Raw genomic sequence first — 25,689 nt, 5'->3', positions numbered from 1 at the left:
TATAACGTAAAAAAAAAATCCAGGAAATCCAGGATACAATGGGAAGATCAAACCTAAGAATTAGAGGTATAGAAGAGAGCGAAGATTTCCAACTTAAAGGGCTAGTAAATATCTTCAACAAAATTATAGAAGAAAACTTCCCTAACCTAAAGAAAAAGATGCACATGAACATATAAGAAGCCTACAGAACTCCAAACAAACTGGACCAGAATAGGAAGTCCTCCTGTCACATAATGATCAAATAAGCAAAGAATATTAAAAGCAGTAGGGCAAAAATGGCAAATAACTTATAAAGGCAGGCCTATCAGAATTACGCCAGGCTTCTCACCAGAGTCGAAGAAAGCTAGAAGATCCTGGGAAGATCTCATACAGACCCCAAGAGAACACAAATGCCAGCCCAGACTACTATACCCAGAAAAATTCTTAATCACTATAGGTGAAGAAACCAAGATATTCCATGACAATAACAAATTCACACAATATCTTTCTACAAATCCAGCCCTACAAAGATGGAAAGTCCCAACACAAGGAGGGAAACTGCACCCTAGAAAAAGGAAGAAAGTAATCTTCCAACAAACCCCAAAGAAGATAACCACACAAACATCAAAAATAACATCAAAAATAACAGGAAGCAACAATCATTATTCCTTAACATCAATGGACTCAATTCCCTAATAAAAAGACATAGGCTAACAGAAATATGTTTCATGATCTTCAATTTCAACATGTTTTTCTATATATTCTATTTTATCAGAAATGTTTTCCGTGTAAATCTCTGATTTTATCACAAAATGTTTTTAATTCCACCTTCAATTATTTTAGAAAGGTTTTTTATGTCTACCATTTATCTGTATAATTTTCTATGAAATAGTCAATTTTAATGTTTTTTTTATATATTTCTTGAATTTTATCAGAAATAGTTTCTGCTTCCTCCTCTACAGCTCCAGCACCGTAGCCATCATGAATGACAAGGTAACCATCTGGACCAGGAAGTTCATGACAAACTGTCTTCTTCAGAAGAAACAGATGGTCACTGATGTCCTTCATCCTGGGAAGGCAACAGTACCAAAGACAGAGATTCGGGAGAAGCTGGCCAAAATGTACAAAACCACACCAGACGTCATCTTTGTATTTGGATTCAGAACTCACTTCGGTGGTGGCAAGACAACCGGCTTTGGCGTGATCTATGATTCTTTAGATTTATGCAAAGAAGAATGAGCCTAACGCAGACTTGCAAGACACAGCCTTTATGAGAAGAAAAGACCTCCCGAAAACAGGGAGAGGAACGCAAGAACAGAATGAAGAAGGTCGGGGGCACTGCAAAGGCCAGTGTTGGTGCTGGCAAAAAGTGAGTGGAGATTGGATACAGCCAAAGGAGTAGAACTGCGGTGACCTGATGTTGTGCTATGATGTGCAGATTCGTAAAAGGGCAAATAAACTAAAAAGCTTCTAAAAAAATAAATAAAAGAAATATTTTCCATGTAAACCTTCAATTTTACCTGAAAATATTTATAATTCCACTTTCAATCAACTTAGAATTTTTTATGCTACCATTTTATCTGTATAATTTTCCAAGATAATCTTCAGTTTTGAAATGCTTTTCTATATATTTCTTCAATTTTATCAGAAATTATTTTCTGTGTAAATCTTCAACTTTATCAGAAAATGTTTATAACTCCACTTTCAATCAACTTAGTAATACTTTTATGCCTACCATTATTATATCTATATAAAAATTTCCATGATAATCTTCAAAAACCAAACAAAAACCCCAAAAATCAAAAACAAAGACAAACAAAAAACAAACACAAAATCCCCCAAACCAAAGCCAAAACCAAAATCAAAACTGAAACCAAACCCAAGCCATACCCCAACACAACAACAAAACAAAGGAAAACAAAACAAAAGAAAATGAAACAAAACAAAACAAAACAAAACACAGAGAGTTTTGGCACACACCTTTAATTCCCATACTGGGGAGGCAGAGGCAGAGGTGAGGTGTGGGGGAGGAAGAAGACATTCAGTCTTCTTGTCACATGGATGCTTCTGTGTTCTGGCCCTCACAAGCTGAGCAGTGAATTCTAAAAGTAGAGATGAAATGCTAGTACTAGCTGTTTAAATAATGTTAGTTGAATTACATTCAATGTAGAACATTTGTCAGGTGCTTTTCAGACAAAGGCTTACATGTGTTCCATGTTCTGAGTAATTGATCGTTTACAAAATTAAGACAGTCTTCAATGGCTTTCACCCTTTCTTCCACATATAAAGGCATCACAGACTGAAGCCACATAGGTTTTGACCTGAATCCATGACTGGAGTTGGTGAAAAGGCTTGGTGTGTGAAGGTGACTTTCAGTAAACTGGATGCTCCCAGGCTCCTCTGACCTTCACACACGTACAGTGGCACCTGCCCAGTGCCCTGCACACAGATGTATAGAAACGTAGTAAATATTCACATATATTCTATTCTATGGCTAATAACTGTTTAAAGCATGGTTGTATGAGGCATTACTGAATGTCTTTATTAGTATAAAGGCCTTTCCAATGCCATTTATTTATTTATCTATTTGTTTATGACATTATTCCAACTCTGAAATATCATAGCTATGAAACTCCGGGTAAAGAACGACAGTGCCTTAAATCCTTGTCTTTAGAACAGAGAAGACAATCATGCAGCACATAGTTTTTGGCCACAGCAAAGTCTCAGAGATTAAGTATTTCTAAAGTTATTTTTATTTTGATATTTAGTGCTGTATATTCTAAAATATGCTCCTAAGAAGATAAATTTAAGTTAAAACTGGCAGATTTGTTTTCTTTTTTCTTCAAAAAATTTTTTGAGATTGTAGTATAGTTACATCATGTCTCATTTCCCTTTCTATCCCCCAAACCATTCTCTTTTTCAAATTCATGGCTGCTTTTATTTCATTAATTATTGTTATTTGCATATGCCTGTATTCGTAAATATAACCTGTTCAGTCTATATAATGTTATTTTTTTTATATTTGTTCAGGTCTGACTATTGATTTGAATAACCAGTTGGTGTGCTCTTCCCCAAGGAAGACTATATCTCGCATTATCGACATATCTTAAATATCTGTAATTATAATTTTCTTTTGCAATCTGAGTAAAGACGTAATAATTTATGTTCCAAGCTAAAAATAGACATTATAAAAAGAAGACATTTAGAAGATGAAATTAAACAACCACTTCATATTTCAAATCAACTTTTGCTTATAATTTATATATTAAATCTCATTTATAAAACTGAAGAAGGAGGACATTATTTGGCCTGTCACCATCTTATATTTGCTGCTTGAGTCCTAGTCTCACTGAGCATGGGGGCCATTAGATTTTCCAAAGATGACACTGCATAGTGTCCTTCATCTGTCTGACCACACCACAGAGGCTTCTGTTATTCTACTGCGATAAATTTTGTCTGGGTTTCCAAGAATCCCTTAGCTCTCAATGTTTCCTAACCTTAAGAAGTTCTTTCTTATTACTCAGAATCATTAGTTAGACGACTGACTAATCGACAGCTATGGCAAGAAAGGGGAGAAGGTTAGCCAGACAGATCTGAGAGAGTGCAGACAGCTACACCATGGAGGAAATATTGCTTCCTTTATGACACAACTACTTTGAAAGCACTGTGCACAGCCACCTGCAAGAGTAAGAGTGCAGCCTGCTACAATTTTTTTCTGTTTTCTTTTCTTTTTACACGTTAAATAATAAAAGCTTTTATTTTTTCTATATTCTTTGTTTACATTCCAAATGCTTTCCCCTTTCCCAGTTCCCCCCTCCCCACCAATTTCATAAGCCCTCTTCCCTCCACCCATTTCCCAATCACCCCCTCCCATTTCCCTGTACTTGTACTCCCCTACAATGCTGGATCAAGTCTTTTGAGAACCAGGGCCCTCTCCTTCCCTCTTCTTGGGTATCATTTGATATGCTAACTGTGCCTTGGGTATTCAGAGCTTCTGGGCTAATTAATATCCACTTATCAGTGATTGCATTCCTTGTGTATTCTTTTGTGATTGGGCTACCTCACTAAGGACAATATTTTCCAGATCCAAACATTTGCCTAAGCAATTCATGAATTCATTGTTTTTAATTGCTGAGTAGTATTCCATTGTGTAAATATACCACCTTTTCTGTATCCATTCCTCCATTGAGGGACATCTGGGTTCATTCCAGCTTCTGACTATTATAAATAAGGCTGCTATGAACATAGTGGAGCATGTGTCCTTATTGCATGCTGGGGAATCCTCTGGGTATATGCCCAGGAGAGGTATAGCAGGGTCCCCTGGAAGTGTCATGTCCAGTTTTCTGAGGAACCACCAGACTGATTTCCATAGTGGTTATACCAGCTTGCAATCCCACCAGCAGTGGAGGAGTGTTCTTCTTTCTCCACATCCTCGCCAACACCTGCTCTCTCCTGAGTTTTTAACCTTAGCCATTCTGACAGGTGTGAGGTGAAATCTCAGGGTTGTTTTGATTTGCGTTTCCCTAATGATTAATGATGTTGAACATTTCTTAAGGTTCTTCTTAGTCATCTGAAGTTCTTCAGGTGAAAATTCTTTGTTTAGCTCTGTACCCCATTTTTAATAGGGTTATTTGGTTCTCTGGGGTCTAACTTCTTAAGTTCTTGTATATATTGGATATTAGCACTCTGTCAAATGTAGAGTTGGTGAAGATCCTTTCCCAATTTGTTGGTTGCCATTTTGTCCTTTTGACAGTGTCCTTTCCCTTACAGAAACTTTGTAATTTTATGAGGTCCCATTTGTCAATTCTTGATCTTAGAGCATAAGCTATTGGTGTTCTGTTCAGGAAATTTACCCCTGTGCCCATGTCCTCCAGGGACTTCCCCAGTTTCTTTTCTATTAGTTTCAGTGTGTCAGGTTTTACATGGAGGTCCTTGATCCACTTGGAGTTGAGCTTAAAACAAGGAGATTAAGAATGGATCAATTTGCATTCTTCTGCATGCTGACCTCCAATTGAACCAGCACCATTTGTTGAAAAGGCTATCTTTTTTTTTCCCACTGGTTGTTTTTTGCTCTTTTGTCGAAGATCAAGTGACCATAGCTGTGTGTTCATTTCTGGGTCTTCAATCCTATTCCATTGATCCACTTGCCTGTGATTGTACATGAAGTTTTTAACACTATTGCTCTGTAGTAATGTTTGAGGTCTGGGATACTGATTCCCCCAGAATACTTTTACTGTTGAAAATAGTTTTAGCTATTATGGGTTTTTTGTAATGCCAGATGAATTTGAGAATGGATCTTTCTAACTCTATGTAGAACTGAGTTGGGATTTTGATGGGGATTATGTTGTATCTGTAGATTGCTTTTGGCAAAATGTCCGTTTTAACTATATTAATCCTGCCAATCCATGAGCATGGAAGATTTTTCCATTTTCTGAGGTCTTCTTTGATTTTCTTATTCAGAGACCTGAAGTTGTTGCCATATAGATTTTTCACTTGTTTGGTTAGACTCATGCCAAGATACTTGATATTGTTTGTGGCTATTGTGAGGATGTCATTTCCCTAATGTCTTTTTCAGTCTGCTTATCCTTTGAGTAAAGGAAGGCTACTGATTTGCTTGAGTTGATTTATAACCAACCACTTTGCTGAAGTTTTTTATCGGCTATAGGAGTTCTCTGGTAGAGTTTTTTGGGTCACTTAAGTATACTGTCAGATCATCTGCAAATAGTGATATTTTGACTTCTTCCTTTCCAATTTGTATCACTTTGATCTCCTTATGTTGTCTAATTGATCTAGCTAGGACTTCAAGTACTATATTGAAAAGATATGGAGAGAGGCAGCAGCCTTACCTAGTCCCTGATTTTAGTGAGATTGCTTCAAGTTTCTCTCCATTTAGTTTGATATTGGCTACCGGTTTGCTGTATATTGCTTTAGCTATGTTTAGGTATGGGCCTTGAATTCCTGTTCTTTCCAAGACTTTGAGCATGAAAGGATCCTGAATTTTGTCAAATGCTTTTTCAGCTTCTAATGAATTGTCCATGTGGTTTTTCTCTTTGAGTTTGTTTATGTAGTGGATTGCATTGATGGATTTCCATATATTGAACCATCCCTGCATCCCTGGGATAAAGCCTACTTGATCATGGTGAATGACCATTTTGATGTGTTCTTGGGTTCAGTGGGCAAGAATTTTATTGAGTATTTTTACATTGATATTCATAAGGGAAATTGGCCTGAAGTTCTCTTTCTTTGTTGGAATTTTGTGGGGTTCTGGTATCAGCGTAATTGTGGTTTTGTAGAATGAGTTGGGTAGTGTTCCTTCTGTTTCTATTTTGTGGAATAGTTTGAAGAGTATTGGTGTTAAGTCTTCTTTGAAGGTCTGATAGAATTCTGCATTGAAGTCATCTGGTCCTGTGCTTTTTTTGGTTGGAAGGCTTTCTATGACCCCTTCTCTTTCTTTAGGGGTTATGGGACTGTTTAGACGATCTATTTGATCCTGATTTAATTTTGGTATTTGGTATCTGTCTAAGAAATTGTCCATTTCCTCCAGATTCTCCAGTTGTGTTGAGTATAGGCTTTTTTTTTATTCGATATAGTTTTCATTTACATTACAAATGATTTTCCCTTTTCTGGCCCCCCACTCCCCGAAAGTCACATAAGCCCCCTTCCCTCCCCCTGTTCTCCCACCTACCCCTTCCCACTTCCCTGTTCTGGTTTTGCCTTATACTGCTACACTGAGTCTTTCCAGAACCAGGGGCCACTCCTTTATTCTTCTTGTACCTCATTTGATGTGTGGATTATGTTTTGGGTATTCCAGTTTTCCAGGCTAATATCCACTTATTAGTGAGTGCATACCATGATTGATCTTTGGAGACTGGGTTACCTCACTTAGTATGATGTTCTCCAGCTCCATCCATTTGCCTAAGAATTTCATGAATTCATTGTTTCTAATGGCTGAATAGAACTCCATCATGTATATATATACCACATTTTTTGCATCCATTCTTCTGTTGAGGGATACCTGGGTTCTTTCCAGCTTCTGGCTATTATAATAGGGCTGCTATGAACATAGTGGAGCATATATCCTTATTACATGATGGGGAATCCTCTGGGTATATGCCCAGGAGTGGTATAGCAGGATCTTTCAGAAGTGACAAGCCCAGTTTTCTGAGGAACTGCCAGACTGATTTCCAGAGTGGTTGTACCAATTTGCAACCCCACCAGCAGTGGAGGAGTGTTCCTCTTTCTCCACATCCTTGCCAACCCTTGCTGTCTCCTGAGTTTTTAATCTTAGCCATTCTGACTGGTGTAAGGTGAAATCTCAGGGTTGTTTTGATTTGCATTTCCCTGATGACTAATGAAGTTGAGCATTTTTTAAGATGTTTCTCCGCCATCCGAAGTTCTTCAGGTGAAAATTCTATGTTTAAATCTGTACCCCATTTTTTTGGGGGGGGCTTTTTTAAAATTTTTTTTATTCGATATAATTTATTTACATTTCAAATGATTTCCCCTTTTCTAGCCCCCCACTCCCCGAAAGTCCCATAAGCCCCCGTCTCTTCCCCTGTCCTCCCACCCACCCCTTCCCACTTCCCCGTTCTGGTTTTGTCGAATACTGCTTCACCGAGTCTTTCCAGAACCAGGGGCCACTCCTCCTTTCTTCTTGTATCTCATTTGATGTGTGGATTATGTTTTGGGTATTCCAGTTTTCTAGGTTAATATCCACTTATTAGTGAGTGCATACCATGATTCACCTTTTGAGTCTGGGTTACCTCACTTAGTATGATGTTCTGTAGCTCCATCCATTTGCCTAAGAATTTCATGAATTCATTGTTTTTAATGGCTGAATAGTACTCCATTGTGTAGATATACCACATTTTTTGCATCCACTCTTCTGTTGAGGGATACCTGGGTTCTTTCCAGCATCTGGCAATTATAAATAGGGCTGCTATGAACATAGTAGAGCATGTATCCTTATTACATGGTGGGGAATCCTCTGGGTATATGCCCAGGAGTGGTATAGCAGGATCTTCTGGAAGTGAGGTGCCCAGTTTTCGGAGGAACCGCCAGATTGCTTTCCAGAGTGGTTGTACCAATTTGCAACCCCACCAGCAGTGGAGGAGTGTTCCAACACCTGCTGTCTCCTGAATTTTTAATCTTAGCCATTCTGACTGGTGTAAGATGAAATCTTAGGGTTGTTTTGATTTGCATTTCCCTAATGACTAATGAAGTTGAACATTTTTTAAGATGCTTCTCCGCCATCCGAAGTTCTTCAGGTGTGATTTCTTTGTTTAACTCTGTACCCCATTTTTTAATAGGGTTGTTTGGTTTTCTGGAGTCTAACTTCTTGAGTTCTTTATATATATTGGATATTAGCCCTCTATCTGATGTAGGATTGGTGAAGATCTTTTCCCAAATTGTTGGTTGCCGATTTGTCCTCTTGATGGTGTCCTTTGCCTTACAGAAACTTTGTAATTTTATGAGGTCCCATTTGTCAATTCTTGCTCTTAGAGCATACGCTATTGGTGTTCTGTTCAGAAACTTTCTCCATGTACCGATGTCCTCAAGGGTCTTCCCCAGTTTCTTTTCTATTAGCTTCAGAGTGTCTGGCTTTATGTGGAGGTCCTTGATCCATTTGGAGTTGAGCTTAGTACAAGGAGACAGGAATGGATCAATTCGCATTCTTCTGCATGCTGCCCTCCAGTTGAACCAGCACCATTTGTTGAAAAGGCTATCTTTTTTCCATTGGATGTTTTCAGCCTCTTTGTCGAGGATCAAGTGGCCATAGGTGTGTGGGTTCATTTCTGGATCTTCAATCCTGTTCCATTGATCCGCCTGCCTGTCACGGTACCAATACCATGCAGTTTTTTAACACTATTGCTCTGTAGTATTGCTTGAGGTCAGGGATACTGATTCCCCCCGATTTTCTTTTGTTGCTGAGAATAGTTTTAGCTATCCTGGGTTTTTTGTTGTTCCAGATGAATTTGATAATTGCTCTTTCTAACTCTGTGAAGAATTGAGTTGGGATTTTGATGGGTATTGCATTGAATCTGTATATTGCTTTTGGCAAAATGGCCATTTTAACTATATTGATTCTACCAATCCATGAGCATGGGAGGTTTTCCCATTTTTTGAGGTCTTCTTCCATTTCCTTCTTCAGAGTCTTGAAGTTCTTGTCATACAGATCTTTCACATGTTTGGTAAGAGTCACCCCAAGATACTTTATACTGTTTGTGGCTATTGTGAAGGGGGTCATTTCCCTAATTTCTTTCTCAGCCTGCTTATCCTTTGAGTATAGGAAGGCCACTGATTTGCTTGTGTTGATTTTATAACCTGCCACTTTGCTGAAGTTGTTTATCAGCTGTAGGAGCTCTCTAGTGGAGTTTTTTGGGTCACTTAGGTAGACTATCATGTTGTCTACAAATAATGATAGTTTGACTTCTTCCTTTCCAATTTGTATCCCTTTGACCTCCTTATGTTGTCGAATTGCCCGAGCTAGTACCTCAAGTACAATATTGAAAAGATAAGGAGAAAGGGGACAGCCTTGTCTAGTCCCTGATTTCAGTGGGATTGCTTCAAGTTTCTCTCCATTTAGTTTGATGCTGGCTACCGGTTTGCTGTATATTGCTTTTACTATGTTTAGGTATGGGCCTTGAATTCCTGTTCTCTCCAAGACTTTAAGCATGAAAGGATGCTGAATTTTGTCAAATGCTTTTTCAGCATCCAATGAAATGACCATGTGGTTTTGTTCTTTGAGTTTGTTTATGTAGTGGATTGCATTGATGGATTTCCATATATTGAACCAACCCTGCATTCCCGGGATAAAGCCTACTTGATCATGATGGATGATCGTTTTGATGTGTTCTTGGAGTCGGTTGGCAAGAATTTTATTGAGTATTTTTGCATCGATGTTCATAAGGGAAATTGGTCTGAAGTTCTCTTTCTTTGTTGGATCTTTGTGTGGCTTTGGTATCAGCGTAATTGTGGCTTCGTAGAAGGAATTGGGTAGTGTTCCTTCTGTTTCTATTTTGTGGAATAGTTTGAAGAGTATTGGTGTTAACTCTTCTCTGAAGGTCTGATAGAATTCTGCACTGAAACCATTTGGTCCTGTGCTTTTTTTGGTTGGAAGACTTTCTATGACTCCTTCTATTTCTTTAGGCATTATGGGACTGTTTAGATGGTCTAGTTGGTCCTGATTTAATTTTGGTATTTGGTATCTGTCAAGGAAGTTGTCCATTTCCTCCAGATTCTCCAGTTGTGTTGAATACAGTCCCTTGTAGTAGGATCTGATGATTTTTTGGATTTCCTCAGTTTCCGTTGTTATATCTCCCTTTTCATTTCTAAGTTTGTTAATTTGGGTACTTTCTCTGTGCCCTTTGGTCAGTCTGGCTAAGGGTTTATCTATCTTGTTGATTTTCTCAAAGAATCAGCTCCTGGTTTTGTTGATTTTTTGTATGGTTCTCTTTGTTTCTACTTGATTGATTTCGGCCCTGAGCTTGATGATTTCCTGCCTTCTACTCCTCCTGGGTGAAATAGCTTCTTTTTGTTCCAGGGCTTTCAGGTGTGTCATTAAGCTGGTAATGTATGCTCTCTCCATTTTCTTTTTGGAGGCACTCAGGGCTATGAGTTTTCCTCTTAGCACTGCTTTCATTGTGTCCCATAGGTTTGGGTATGTTGTGTTTTCATTTTCATTGTGTTCTAAAAAGTCTTTAATTTCTTTCTTTATTTCTTCCTTTACCAAGCTATCATTGAGTAGAATATTGTTCAGTTTCCACGTGTATGTGGGTTTTCTGTTGTTTTTGTTGCTATTGAAGATCACTTTTACTCCATAGTGATCTGATAGGAGGCATGGGATTAGTTCGATCTTCTTATATTTGTTGAGGTCTGCCTTGTGTCCAATTATATGGTCGATTTTGGAGAAGGTACCATGAGGTGCTGAGAAAAAGGTATATTCTTTTGCTTTAGGGTGAAATGTTCTATAAATATCAGTCAAATCCAATTGGTCCAAAGCTTAATTAGTTTTACTGTGTCCCTGTTTAGTTTCTGTTTTCCCGATCGGTCCATTGAGGAAAGTGGAGTGTTGAAGTCCCCCACAATTATTGTGTTAGGTGCAATGTGTGCTTTGAGCTTTAGTAAAGTTTCTTTTACGAATGAGGGTGCCCTTGCATTTGGCGCATAGATGTTCAGAATTGAAAGTTCTTCTTGGTGGATTTTTCCTTTGACCAGCAAGAAATGTCCTTCTGTGTCTCTTTTGATGACTTTAGGTTGAAAGTCAATTTTATCTGATATTAGAATGGCTACTCCTGCTCGTTTCCTGTGACCATTGGCTTGTAAGATTGTCTTCCAGCCTTTTACTCTAAGGTAGTTTTTATCTTTGACACTGAGGTGTGTCTCCTGTATACAGCAAATTGTAGGGTCCTGTTTCCTTATCCAGTCTGTTAGTCTATGTCTTTTTATTGGGGAATTGAGACCATTGATGTTAAGAGATATTAGGGAATAGTGATTATTACTTCTTGTCATTTTTGATGTTCTTTTTATATTTGAGTGGTTATCTTCTTTTGGGTTTGATGAAGGAAGGTAACGATCTTGCTTTTTCCAGGGTGTAGTTTCCCTCCTTGTATTGGAGTTTTCCTCCTATTATTCTTTGCAGAGCTGGGTTTGTGGAAAGATATTGTTTAAATTTGGTTTTGTCATGGAATATCTTGGTTTCTCTATCTATGGTGAATGAGAGTTTTGCTGGGTATAGTAGTCTTGGCTGACATTTGTGTTCTCTTAGAGTCTGCATGAGATCTGCCCAGGATCTTCTAGCTTTCATGGTCTCTGGTGAGAAGTCTGGTGTGATTCTGATAGGTCTTCCTTTATATGTTACTTGGCCTTTCTCTCTTACTGCCTTTAATATTCTTTCTTTGTTTAGTGCATTTGGGGTTTTGATTATTATGTGACGAGAGGTATTTCTGCTCAGGTCCAGTCTGTTTGGAGTTCTGTAGACTTCTTGTATATTCATAGGCATCTCTCTCTTTAAGTTAGGAAAGTTTTCTTCCATAATTTTGTTGAAGATATTTGCTGGCCCCTTCTGTTGTAAATCTTCACTCTCATTTATACCTATAATCCTTAGGTTTGGTCTTCTCATTGTATCCTGGATTTCCTGGATGTTCTGGGATACAAGCTTTTTGCATTTTGCATTTTCTTTGACAGTTGAGTCAATGGTTTCTATGGTATCTTTGGCATCTGAGATTCTTTCTTCCATCTCTTGTATTCTGTTGTTTATATTTGCATCTATGGCCCCTGATTTCTTCTCAAAGTTTTCTATCTCCAAAGTTGTCTCCCTTTGTGATTTCTTAGTTGTTTCTACTTCTGTTTTTAGGTCCAGGATGGTTTTGCTCAGTTCCATCATTTGTTTGTCTGTGTTTTCCTGTATTTCTTTAAGAGATTTTTGTGTTTCCTCTTTCATGACTTCTGCCTGTTGACTCAAGTTCTCCTGCATTTCTTTAAGTTTTTTTTTGCCTTTCTTCTTTATTGGCTTTCTATCTCTTGGGCCTTATTCTCCTGCATTTCTTTAAGTGTTTTTTGTGTTTCCATTAAACAGGTTTCTAGCTTACTCATGTTCCCCTGTATTGCTTTAAGAGATTCATTCATGTCCTTTTTGTGTTCTTCTAGCAGCATCATGAACAGTGATTTTAAATCCAAATCTTGTTTCTCTGGTGTGTTGGCATAACCAGGACTTGCTGATGTTGGAGAGTTTGGTTCAGATGCTGCCATATTGCCTAGATTTCTATTAGTAGCGTTCCTGCGTTTGCCCTTTGCCATCTTGTTCTCTGGAGCTAATTGGTCTTGACTCCGGCTGGTGTTTCAGCCTCCTGAGAGGCTCTAGGGCTATTTCTGCAACACTGGAGGGCAGGGTTTCCCCTGTTGTTGATTGCTGATGTGCTTTCCTCCTCTTGGGTGCCCTTGCAGCCCTAGTGTTCTTTGCCCCAGATTGTGTCTGTGAGCCAGGAGGTGCCCGTTTGCTCCTTCAGGGAGTGCTGAGGCTGTATGCTGCAGGGACCTTTTCTGCTTGCTGATCTCTCTGCTGGGCAGCAGAACTCCCAACCGGGTTGGTGCACACAAGGCTAGCCTAGCTGCTCAGGCCCTGAGTCTAGGCAAAAGCCTGGCAGGCCAATGTCGGAGCAAAGTTCCCCTCAGCTGTGGGTGTTAATTGGGTGTGTCAGGTGGCTAGGATGGTGGCATGCGCGAGTTCCCTGAGAGTGCTGGGAGAGTCTGCTGGGCTAACAACCTCCTGGCTGGGTCAGCACACAGATGGCCCAACGAGCAGCCCAGGGCCTGGGGGCAGTCCAGGGCCTGACCGTCTGAGACCCCTGCTATGTCCGCCTCGGGCTGTGCCTGTTAGCTGGTTTGGTTTTGTCTGCTAGGTCTCTCTGGCTTCCCGTAGGCAAAATGGCCGTGGTGCGCAAACGGGCCCGGGCAAACAAGCTCCTGGCTAGGTCGGCACACAGATGGCCCGCCGAGCAGCCCAGGACCTGGGGGCACTCCAGGGCCTGACCGTCTGAGACCCCTGCTATGTCCGCCTCGGGCTATGCCTGTTAGCCGGTTTGGTTTTGCCTGCTAGGTCTCCCTGGCTTCCCTTAGGCAAAATGGTGGTAGTGCGCGCGCGCCGGCCTGGGAGGAAAGAAACCTCCTGGCCGGGTTTGCACCCCGGTGGACCCCCGATCAGCCCAGGGCCTGGGTGCAGGCCAACGCCCGTTGGGCTTAGACCCCCGCGATGTTGGTCTCGGGTTATATTTGTGTACCTCAGTCTGATTTCTCTGGCGACCGAGAACCAATATGGAGCCCTCGTAACTGACTGGCGGGAGGCAGAGTTCTGATGTGGCTTCTGTGTGGTGAAAGGCACCGTAAATCCGCCGCTGCTTGCAGCCTGGCTGGCCAGCGATGGCCAGTGGTCGTGGGCGCCGGGTCTGCCTGGACCCTGTCCGCTTGGTTCTACTGCTGATGGCCCTTCCTTTGGACCAGCCGCTGCTGCTGCTGCTGCTGCTGCTGCCGCCCAAATCTGGGCTCTGTACCCCATTTTTTAATAGGGATTACATTGGTGGATTTCTGTATATTTGCATCCTGCATCCCTGGAGTGAAGCCTACATGATCATGATGTGTTCCTGGATTTGGTTTGTGAGAACTGTATTGAGTATTTTGACTATATTAATCCTGCCAATCCATGAGCCTGGCAGATTTTTTCCATTTTCTGAGGTCTTATTTGATTTCCTTCTTCAGAGACTTCAAGTTCTTATCATATAGATCTTTCACTTGTTTGGTTAGAGTCACACCAAGATACTTTATATTGTTTGTGGCTATTGTAAAGGGTGTCATTTCCCTAATGTCTTTCTCAGTCTGCTTATCCTTTGAGTATAGGAAGGCAACTGATTTGCTTGAGTTGATTTTATAAGCAGCCACTTTGCTGAAGTTGTTTACAGGTGTAGGAGTTCTCTGGTGGAGGTTTTCGTGTCACTTAAGTAGACTATCGTGTCATCTGCAAATAGTGATAATTTGACTACTTCCTTTCCAATTTGTATCCCTTTGACCTCCTTATGTTGTCTCATTGCTCTAGCTAGAACTTCAAGTACTATATTGAAAAGATATGGAGAGAGAGGACAGCCTTGTCTAGTCCCTGATTTTAGTGGGATTGCTTCAAGTTTCTCTTCGTTTAGTTTGATGTTGGCTACCAGTTTGCTGTATATTGCTTTAACAATGTTTAGGTATGGGCCTTGAATTCCTGTTCTTTCCAAGACTTTTATCATGAAAGGATGCTGAATTTTGTCAAATGCTTTTTCTGCATCTAATGAGATGATCATATGGTTTTTTCTTTGATAGAATTGATGGATTTCCTTATATTGAACCATCCCTGCATCCCTGGGATGAAGCCTACTTGATCATGGTGGATGATCGTTTTGATGTGTTCTTGGATTCAGTTGGCAAGAATTTTATTAAGTATTTTTGCATTGATATTCATAAGAGAAATTGGCCTGAAGTTCTCTTTCTTTGTTGGATCTTTGTGTGGTTTTGGTATCAGCATAATTGTGGCTTCATAGAATGAGTTGGGTAGAGTTCCTTCTGTTTCTATTTTGTGGAATAGTTTGAAGAGTATTGGTGTTAGGTCTTCTATGAAGGTCTGATAGAATTCTGCACTGAAGCCATCTGGTCCCGTGCTTTTTTGGGGGTAGGAGACTTTCTATGACCCTTTTTATTTCTTCAGGTGTTATAGGACTGTTTAGATGATCTATTTGATTTAGTTTTGGTGTCAGATATCTGTCTAGGAAACTGTCCATTTCCTCCAGATTCTCCAGTTGTGTTGAGTACAGACTTTTGTAGTAGGATCTAATGGTTTTTTGAATTTCCTCGGTTTCTGTTGTTATATCTCCCTTTTCATTTCTAAGTTTGTTAATCTGGATACTGTCTTTGTGCCCTTTGGTTAATCTGGCTAAGAGTTTATCTATCTTGTTGATTTTCTCAAAGAACCAGCTCCTGGTTTTGTTGATTCTTTGTATGGTTCTCTTTGTTTCTACTTGATTGATTTCGGCCCTGAGTTTGATGATTTCCTGCCTTCTACTCCTCCTGGGTGAAATAGCTTCTTTTTGTTCCAGGGCTTTCAGCTGTGTCATTAAGCTGTTGGTGTATGCTCTCTCCATTTTCTTTTTGGAGGCACTCAGGGCTATGAGTTTTCCTCTTAGCACTGCTTTCATTGTGTCCCATAGATTTGGGTATGTTGTGTCTTTATTTTCATTAAATCTAAAAAGTCTTTAATTTCTTTCTTTATTTCTTCCTTGACCAAGGTATCATTGAGTAGAATATTGTTCAGTTTCCATGTGTATGTGGGTTTTCTGTTGCTTTTGTTGCTTTTGAAGACCACTTTTACTCCATAGTGATCTACTAGGAGGCATGGGATTAGTTTGATCTTATATTTGTTTAGGTCTGTCTTGTGACCAATTATATGGTCGATTTTGGAGAAGGTACCATGAGGTGTTGAGAAAAAGGTATATTCTTTTGCTTTAGGATTGGTCTAATTGGTCCAAAGCTTCAATTAGTTTCACTGTGTCCCTGTTCAGTTTCTGTTTTCCTGATTGGTCCATTGAGGAAAGTGCAGTGTTGAAGTCACCCACAATTATTGTGTTAGGTGCAAGTGTGCTTTGAGCTTTAATAAAGTTTCTTTTATGAATGAGGGTGCCCTTGCATTTGGAGCATCGATGTTCAGGATTGAGAGTTCTTCTTGTTATATTTTTCCTTTGACCAGCAAGAAGTGTCCCTCAGAGTCTCTTTTGATGACTTTAGGTTGAAAGTCAATTTTATCTGATATTAGAATGGCTACTCCAGCTTGTTTCCTGAGACCATTTGCTTGTAAAATTGTCTTCCAGCCTTTTGCTCTAAGGTAGTGTTTGTCTTTGACCCTGAGGTGTGTTTCTTGTATGCAGCAAAATGTAGGGTCCTGTTTACGTATCCAGTCGGTTAGTCTGCGTCTTTTTATTGGGGCATTGAGTCCATTGATGTTAAGAGATATTAAGGAATAGTGATTATTACTTACTGTATTTTTTGATGTTATTTTTTAAATTTGATTGGTTAACTTCTTTTGGGTTTGATGAAAGAAGGTTACTATCTTGCTTTTTCCAGGGTGAAGTTTCCCTCCTTGTATTGGTGTTTTCCTCCTATTATCCTTTGTAGGGCTGGGTTTGTGGATAGATATTGGGTAAACTTGGTTTTGTCATGGAATATCTTAGTTTCTCCATCTATAGTGATTGAGAGTTTTGCTAGGTATAGTAGTTTTGGCTGGCATTTGTGTTCTCTTAGAGTCTGCATGAGATCTGCCCAGGATCTTCTAGCTTTCATAGTCTCAGGAGAGAAGTCTGGTGTGATTCTGATAGGTCTTCCTTTACATGTTCATTGGCCGTTTTCTCTTACTGCCTTTAATATTCTTTGTTTAGTATATTTGGTGTTTTGATTATTAAGTGACGGGAAGTATTTCTGTTCTGGTCCAGTCTGTTTGGAGTTCTGTAGGCTTCTTGTATATTCATGGGCATCTCTCTCTTTAGGTTAGGGAAGTTTTCTTCCATAATTTTATTGCTGATATTTGCTGGCCCTTTAGGTTGTAAATCGTCACTCTCATCTATGCCTATAATCCTTAGGTTTGGCTTTCTCATTGTGTCCTGGATTTCCTGGATGTTTTGGGTTACAAGCTTTTTGCATTTTCTTTAACTCTTGAGTCCATGGTTTCTATGGTGTCTTCAGCATCTGAGATTCTTTCTTCTGTCTCTTGTATTCTGTTGTTGATATTTGCATCTATATCCCCTGATTTATTCCCAAGGTTTTCTATCTCCAAAGTTGTCTCCCTTTGAGTTTTCTTAGTAGTTTCTACTTCTGATTTTAGATCCTGGATGGTTTTGCTTAGCTCCTTCACTTGCTTGTTTGTGCTTTCCTGTAATTCTTTAAGAGATTTTTGTGTTTCCTCTTTCATGACCTCAGCCTGTTGACTAAAGTTCTCCTGTATTTCTTTAAGTGATTTTTGTGTTTCCTCCTTATTGGCTTTTGTATTCTCCTGAATTTCTTTCAATGATTTTTGTGTTTCCCTTGTAAGGGCTTCTAACTTTTGATCCATTTTCTCCTGAATTTCTTTATGTATGTCCTTCTTGTGTTCCTCTACCAGAATCATGACCAGTGATTTTAAATCCAAATCTTGTTTTTCTGGTGTGATGGGGTATCCAGGACATGCTGTTAAAGGAGAATTGGGTTCAGATGCTGCCATAATGTCTTGATTTCTGTTAGTGACATTCCTGAGTTTGCCTTTTGCCATCTAGTTCTCACTGGTGTTAGTTGATCTTGTCAATGCTGGACTCACCAGTGCAAGCTGCCTCTTCCCAGGCGGCCTCTGGTGCACAGCTGATGTCCTGCACTGCCTGGAGACAGGGTGCTGTGGCCCAGGCTGTTCAGATCCCAAAGCAGACACCTGAAGGCTCCCACCTGGGGCCTGTTGAACTCACCGGAGCACACTGACTCCTCCCAGCTGGCCTCCCGGGTGCCCCTCTGGCATCTTGCAGGACCTGGAGATGTGGCGTTGCAGCCCAGGCTGTTCTGGATCCCAAAGAGGAGATCTGAAGGCTCCTGCCAGAGGCCTCAGGGCTAGAACCTAAGCTCCATGCCATGTGCGCTCCCAGTCTGCCTCCGGGTGCACACCAGGCCTCTTGCACTTCCTGGAGACTGAGTGCTGTGGCCAAGGCTGTTCAGATCCCGAAGCAGACACCTAAAGTCTCCTACCGGGGCCTGCTGGACTCACCAGAGCACACTGACTTTTCCCAGCCGGCCTCCTGGGTGCCCCTCTGGCTTCTTGCAGCTATAAATTAGGTTTTATCATGAAATATCTTGGTTTCTCCACCTATGGTGATTGAGGGTTTTGATGGGTATAGTAGTCTGGGTTGGCATTTGTGTTCTCTTAGGGTCTGTATGAGATCTGCCTAGAATCTTCTAACTTTCATTGTCTCAGGTGAGAAGTCTGGTGTAATTCTGATAGGCCTTCCTTTATAAGTTACTTGTCCTTTTTCCCTTACTGCTTTTAATATTTTTTCTTTGTTTAATACATTTGGTGTTTTGATTATTATGTGATGGAAAGAATTTCTGTTCTGGTCCAGTCTGTTTAGAGTTCTGTAGGCTTCTTGTATGTTCATGGCTATCTCTTTCTTTAGGTTAGGGAATTTTTTCTTCTATAATTTTGTTGAAGATATTTACTGGCCCTTTAAGTTGGAAATCTTCACTCTCTTCTATTCCTATAACCTTTAGGTTTTGTCTTCTCATTGTGTCCTGGGTTTCCCGGATGTTTTGGATTACAAGGTTTTTGCATTTTGCACTTTCTTTGACTGTTTAGTCAATGTTTTCTATGGTATCTTCAGCACCTGAAGTTCTCTCTTCTATCTCTTGTATTCTGTTGTTGATGCTTGCATCTATGACTTCTGATTTCTTTCCAAGGTTTTCTATCTCTAGAGTTGTCTCCATTTGTGGTTGCTTTATTGATTCTGTTTACATTTTTAGATCCTGGATGGTTTTGTTCAGTTCCTTCACTTGTTTGTTTGTGTTTTCCAGTAATTCTTTAAGGGATTTTTATGTTTCCTTTTCAAGGGTTTCTACTGTTGATCTATGTTCTCCTGTGTTTCTTTAAGGGAGTTATTTAAGTCCTTCTTGAAGTGTTCTATCAGCATCATGAGATGAAATTTTAAATCCAACTCTTGCTTTTCTGGTGTGTTGGGTATCCAGGACTTGCTGTGGTGGAAAAACTGGGTTTTGTTGTTGTCAAGTAGCCTTGGTTTCTGTTGGTAGGATTCTTGTGCTTGCCTTTTACCATCTGGTTACCTCTGGTATTAGTTGGTCTTGCTGTCTCTGGCAGGAACTTGTTAAATTCTGAACATCTATGCCCCCAAAACAAGGGCACCTGAAGAGACACCCTGAGTGGACCATGCAGAGATGGGAATCGATGCATAAAGCAAAAGAATTTATATTTAATATCCAGCATGCTGGGGCCTTTGCACATGGAGACAGAATGACTGAGAACTTCTATTCTTATAGGGCAGTGAGTGGTTTTCAACTGGTAAGTTGTGACCCCTATTGAGTTGATGATGTTTTTTACAGGGGTCACCTATGGCTATCAGAAGACACTGATATTTATATTATGATTCATAACATTAGCAAAAATTACAATTATGAAGTGGCAACAAAAGTTATTTTCTAGTTGGCATCATCACAGCATGAGGAACTGTATTCAAAGGCCGCATTGTTAGGAAGTCTGAGAGCCGCTATTATAGGGGAACTCAGAAGAACTCCAATCATGAGCATAAGGAGAACAAGAAGACAAATAGGGAGCTACAGCTGTGCAGAAGCTTGATGCAGACCTAATTTGTACACTGTGTAGCATAGCAGATACTAGCAAGCATAACAAGTTTCAGTTTCCTTAACTAAATTTGTAAATAATCTTATATTGCTTTGATATTTTCATACTAAAACATTATGAATTTAGAGGCACAACTGCTGTAGCTTCTATCATGAACATAACTTTTCATTATTGAAAGTATTCAATAATTTTAAATTTAATACATCTTGTTTATCCATCATTTGACAAGCCGATCAGCAAACTAATTCAGACAAAGTTAAGAGGAGAGAGTTAAGTTTCTCACACCTTGCATTTGGGTATGTAGGCTTAGAAGGATTTGACCAATATAGTGTCATGTTATTTCTGAAGCCAAGAAAAGAGAAACCACTTTCCTCTTCTTTGATGGAATACACGTTGTGAGAGTCCCCATGGCTTGCCATAGAAGAATACAACTTCTTTGAGGCTGTCATGCTGATAGGAAGCCAAATGCAGACACATAATAATCTCAGAAATGTGCAGGTCACCTAGAAACAGAGCTCAGTGGTTTGGAGGATTTTAATTATTGCTTGTGAGGATTAATTGGCTTTAGGACTTACTGTCCCAAAACATAGCAACTTGGCATTTGGGGAACAGGAAAGCGTGCTTCCCTGAAGTGGGCCAGGAAAGAGTCCTGTACCATTCCTCTAGCATCCATCCTAAACCTCCTTCTAGAGGGACAGTTCCTCTTCATGGAGACCAAGAGTGCCCGTATCTTTGAAGATGGATCAGACAAGTCATGCCCGTTACTCCTGGCTTCTCACCATGAGATCCTTCCCAGCCATACTCAATGTAAAACTGTGTGTGTATGTTTGTGTGTGTATGCATTTAGGTGTGTATATGTTTGTATTTGTATGTGCAGGTATGTATGTGTGTGCTGTACATGTGTGCATGCAGTTGTATGCATATGTATATGTATGTGCATGTTTGTATGTTTGTTCATACATTCAGTGTATGTACATATGTATGTATGTATGTACAATTCATTTTTAATTGACTCAACAATGAAAGACAAATTATTTACAAGCACAAACTAATGACATTTGGAAATAGATTACTTTTGTTAAATGTGGGGTAGTTAATTTTTTTTATTTCTTTACTGACCAGTCCCCATTAAAAGTGCCAAAAATAATAATAAGTGGGATTCTAGTGGGTGATCCCATATGTCATCTGGATGTCTATGAGCCTCATCTGGGTTAATACATTTAATAGAGAGTTTTGAGGAATTAAATAGGTTAACATATGAAAGATGATCACAGGTGTTCAATAAACAGTAATGCAATCCAAATTTATCTTTCTTGATATCTGTCATAAGTGTTCAAAATTGGGATTTTCATTTCCCTGGACAGTACCATAAATATATAACTTTTTTACTCCCTATCAGAGAGTTCAATTTCTGATTTAAAATTTTTCCATGCTGCTACATGGGGATCCATTTTCCCCTTTTTACCAGTAATGAAGAACCACAGCTGTGAAAACTGCCTCATACAATGAGTTACTGGAAGGATCAAGTAGCTCATCTGTTTTGTCCTTTGTGTGTGTGTCAATTTCAGAAGTGATGGTTCCAAAACATATTTTCACAGATGATGTTATTATTATAGCTTGGGATTTTAAATTTGTATGCATTGATAATACCAGAAAATGAGAATATAATTGCTATAACACTGTCAAAAGTCAACTTAAAATTTGTTTGGTTTTGTTTATACTTGTGGTCATGGTATTTCTTCACAACAGTAAAACCTTAACTAAAACAATGCATTTTTTTAATTACAAGGCTTCAGGCAATGGTGATACTTTTATTTTTATTTGTGTACTTTTCATTGTGTCCTGAAGCTCAGTCTGACCAGTACCATTGGGAATAACCAAAAAAAAAAAAAAAAAGGAAATTCATGGGACATCTGAAACAAACATTGAAGAGTTTGCTCCTTCCCATGGATAAATGGCATTAAAGCATACATCTATCTTGAAATGTTGGTAAGTTAAATATATTTTTATGCACAAAAATTTATATTGATTGTGTTAAGTGGATACTAAAAAACAGGTATGGTATAAAAATAAATGGTTAAACTTTGTTTTTAGTTCCACCCACAAACAAAATGTTATTAGATAGAAACAAATTACAAATAAACTTTGCTAATGATGAAGTAATGGGCAGAACAGAATGTACCACTAGTTTATTTCTGAGCACTTGCCCGGCAGTAAAAGCGGCCCATCTCTTTAATGTTTCATATGTAGTCCTCATTTTTTGGTTATAGAAAAGGGTCACAAAATTAAGAAAATCACCTCTGTCTTACTACACTAATCCTCAGTAGTAATTATCCTAGAACAGGTTCTTAATTTGAAAAAGTAAATGATGGGGCCAGTCAGGTGGCTCAGTGGCCATGTCCCCTTGGTATTCAGGGGAACCTGAGTTCACTTGCCAGCTCTTAATTGTAGAACAACAACAACTCTGGGGATCCAATGCCCTTTCTTAGCCTCAGTCCGGAACTATCATGAGCACAAACACCACACACACACACACACACACACACACACACACAAACACACATACACACACACACACACAGAGGAGAGAGAGAGAGAGAGAAGGAGGAGGAGGAAGAGAAGAAGGAAGAGGAGGAAGAAAAGGAGGAGGAGGGGAAGGAGGAGGAGGAAGAGGAGGAGGAGGGGGAGGGGGAGGGGGAGGAGGAGGAGGAGGAGGAGGAGGAGAAGAAGAAGAAGAAGAAGAAGAAGAAGAAGAAGAAGAAGAAGAAGAAGAAGAAGAAGAAGAAGAAGAAGAAGAAGAAGAAGAAGAAGAAGAAGAAGGAGAAGGAGAAGGAGAAGGAGAAGGAGAAATGTTTCAGAAAAAGAAAAGTGAATGAGGTATGTTCTGATCTTATGGAACAGTTTCTCAATTGATGATCCCGGCTGTCGGGTGATTCTAAATATGTCAAGAGCCTGGATTCCCAGGAGTGCTGACACATTGTGATCACAGGTAAGACCACTACTTCTGTTCAGAGGGACCCACCTGGAGCCATCAAGACACAGAAACCAAGGAACAGCCAGGAACAGGACCCTTCTGGATTCCATCAGCACCCCTGAGCTGACCCTGTGTCACAGCTCCCCATGCCTAAATTATACCCAGAAAGTGCTGTTCTCCAAGGAGTACTGGAACACAAGCTTGCAAAAGGTGCAAACCACAGTCATAGACAGCAAGGCCAGCTAACACCAGTGATAACCAGATGGCAAAAGGAAAGGCAAGAATATAAGCAACAGAATCCGAGGCTACAGGATTCAAAACCCAGTTCTCCCATCATAGCAATTCCCGGATACCCCAACACACCAGAAAAGCAAGATTCAGATTTAAAATCACATCCCATGATAATGATAAAGGACTTTAAGAAGGACCTAAATGACTCCCTTAAAGAAAGGAGAACACAGGTAGAAGCCCATAAAGAGGAAAGATAAAATCATTTAAAGAATTATACAAAAACACAAACAAACAAGTGAAGGAATTGAACAAAACCATCTAAGATATAAAAATGGAAATAGAAACACTAAAGACAACAAAGGAAGACAACCCTGGAGATAGAAAACTTAGGATACAGATCAGGAGTCATAGATGCAAATATCAACAACAGAATACAAGAGATCAAAGAGAGACCCTCAGTGGAAGGAGATACCATAGAAATTTAACAGGTATCTATAGAACATTTCAACCTAAAACAAAAGAATATACCTTCTCATCAGCACCTCATGGAACCTTTTCCAAAACTGGCCCTATAATTGGTCATAAAACAGATCTCTAAAAATAAAAGATTGAAATAACCCCATGCATCTTATCAGATCCCCATGGACTAAGGCTGGTCCTCAATAACAACAAAGACAAATACACATGGAAGATGAATAACGTCCTGCTCAATGATAACTTGCCCAAGGAAGAAATAAAGAAAGGAATTAAAGACTTTTTAGAATTTAATGAAAATGAAATCACAGCATAGCTGAACTTATGGGACACAATGAAAGCAGTGCTAAGAGATATGAGTGCCCCAGAAAAGAAACTGTAGAGAGCATACACCTGAAAGCTCTAGAAAAAGAAGCAAATACACACAAGAGGAATAGAAGGCAGGAAATTATCAAACACAGGGCTGAAATCAACCAAGTAGAAAGAAAAAGAACTATACAAAGATTCAACAAAACCAGGAGCTGGTTCTATGAGAAAATCAACAAGACTGATAAACCTGTAGCCAGACTAACCAGAGGTTACAGAGACAGTATCCAAATTAACAAAATCAGAAATGAAAAGGGAGAGATACCAACAGAAACTCAGAAAATTAAAAAAAAAATCCTCAGGTCGTACTATAAAAGCCTATATTCCATACAACTGGAAAATCTGGACATAATGGACAATTTTCTAAACAGATACCATTTTTGAATCAGTAAACCATCCAAATAGTCCCATAACCCCCTAAGAAACAGAAGGAGTCATTAAAAGTCTCACAACCAAAAAAAAAAAAAAAAAAAAAAAAAAAAAAAAAAAAAAAAAGGGGGCGGCGGCGGCGGCGGTAGCAGTGGCTGCTCCAGCTGAAGGGCCATCAGCAGTGGAACCAAGGCGACACAGGGTCCAGTTAGGCCCTGCGCCCACGACCACTGACCTTCGCTGACCAGCCGGCCGGCAAGCAACTGCGGTTCTGCGGAGCCTTTCGCTGCACGGAAGCCACTTCAGAACTCGGCTTCCCGCCAGTCAGGAGAGACTCACCTCCATCTTGATCCCGGGCTCCAGAGATCGGTCAGACTGAGGTACACAAACATAATCCTAGGCCCAACACCGCAGGGGTCTGAGCCAGACAGGCGTTGGCCTGCACCCAGGCCCTGGGCTGTTCGAGTGGCCATCAGGGCGCCAACCCAGCCAGGAGTTTTTTTTTGCCCCGGCCAGCGCACGCGCCGCCATTTTGCCTACAGGAGCCAGAGTGCTCGGGAGGGCAGAGACTGCTAACAAGCGTAGCCTGAGGCTAACAAAACGGGGGTCTAGGCCCCAAAAGGCACAGGACTGACCCCAAGAACTGGGCGGTTTGGTGGGCCATCTGTGTGTCAACCCGCCCAGGAGGTTATTAGCACAACAGACTCTCCCGGTGCTTTCGGGGAGCGCGGACGCGCACGCCCGCCATCCGGGTCACCTGGCGGACCCAAATAACAGTCATAGCCCTAGGGGAACTTTGCTCGGACCTTGGCCTCCCAGGCGTTTGCCTGGACTCAGGGCCCGGGCGACAAGGCTAACCTAGTGTGCGCCAGCCCGGTTGGGGAAATCGGCTGCCCAGCGGAGTGAGCGGAGCACAGGGGAGGTCACAGCAACATTCACCTTCGGAGCTCCCTGGGGGTGCACACAGGTTCCACCTGGTCCACAGACACAATCTGGGGCAAGGCCTCAGGCAGAAGCCCCCAGCTCAACTCTCTCTGCTTCAGATCAGCCTGGGTGGCCGCCACATCTCCAGGTCCCTCAAGAGGCTAGTGGGGGCTTCCGGGCGGCCAGCTGGGAGAAGTCGGTGTGCTCCAATAAATCCTGCGGGCCCCAGCGGGAGCCTTCAGGTGCCTGCTTCGGGATCTGAACAGCCTGGACAACAGCACCCTGTCTACAGGCAGTGCAGAGTGTAAGCTGTGCACCAGAGGCCAACGGGGAAGGGGCAGCTTGCACTGGTGAGTCCAGCACTGACAAGACCAAGTAACACCAGTGAGAGCTAGATGGCAAAAGGCAAACGCAGGAACGTCACTAACAGAAATCAAGGCAATATGGCAACATCTGAACCAAATTCTCCTCT

General features: G+C 40.6%; 1 pseudogene; it reads left to right on the top strand.

The window, feature by feature from the left end:
• The first annotated feature begins 932 nt into the window (after positions 1-932).
• Positions 933-1,452, top strand: LOC127679782 (40S ribosomal protein S24-like; annotated as a pseudogene).
• The last annotated feature ends 24,237 nt before the right edge of the window (positions 1,453-25,689 follow it).

Source organism: Apodemus sylvaticus, chromosome 3 (genome assembly GCF_947179515.1).
Source record: "Apodemus sylvaticus chromosome 3, mApoSyl1.1, whole genome shotgun sequence".
NCBI lineage: Eukaryota > Metazoa > Chordata > Mammalia > Rodentia > Muridae > Apodemus > Apodemus sylvaticus.
The sequence above is the reverse complement of the archived record's forward strand: the minus strand, read 5'-3'. Positions and strand labels throughout refer to the sequence as shown.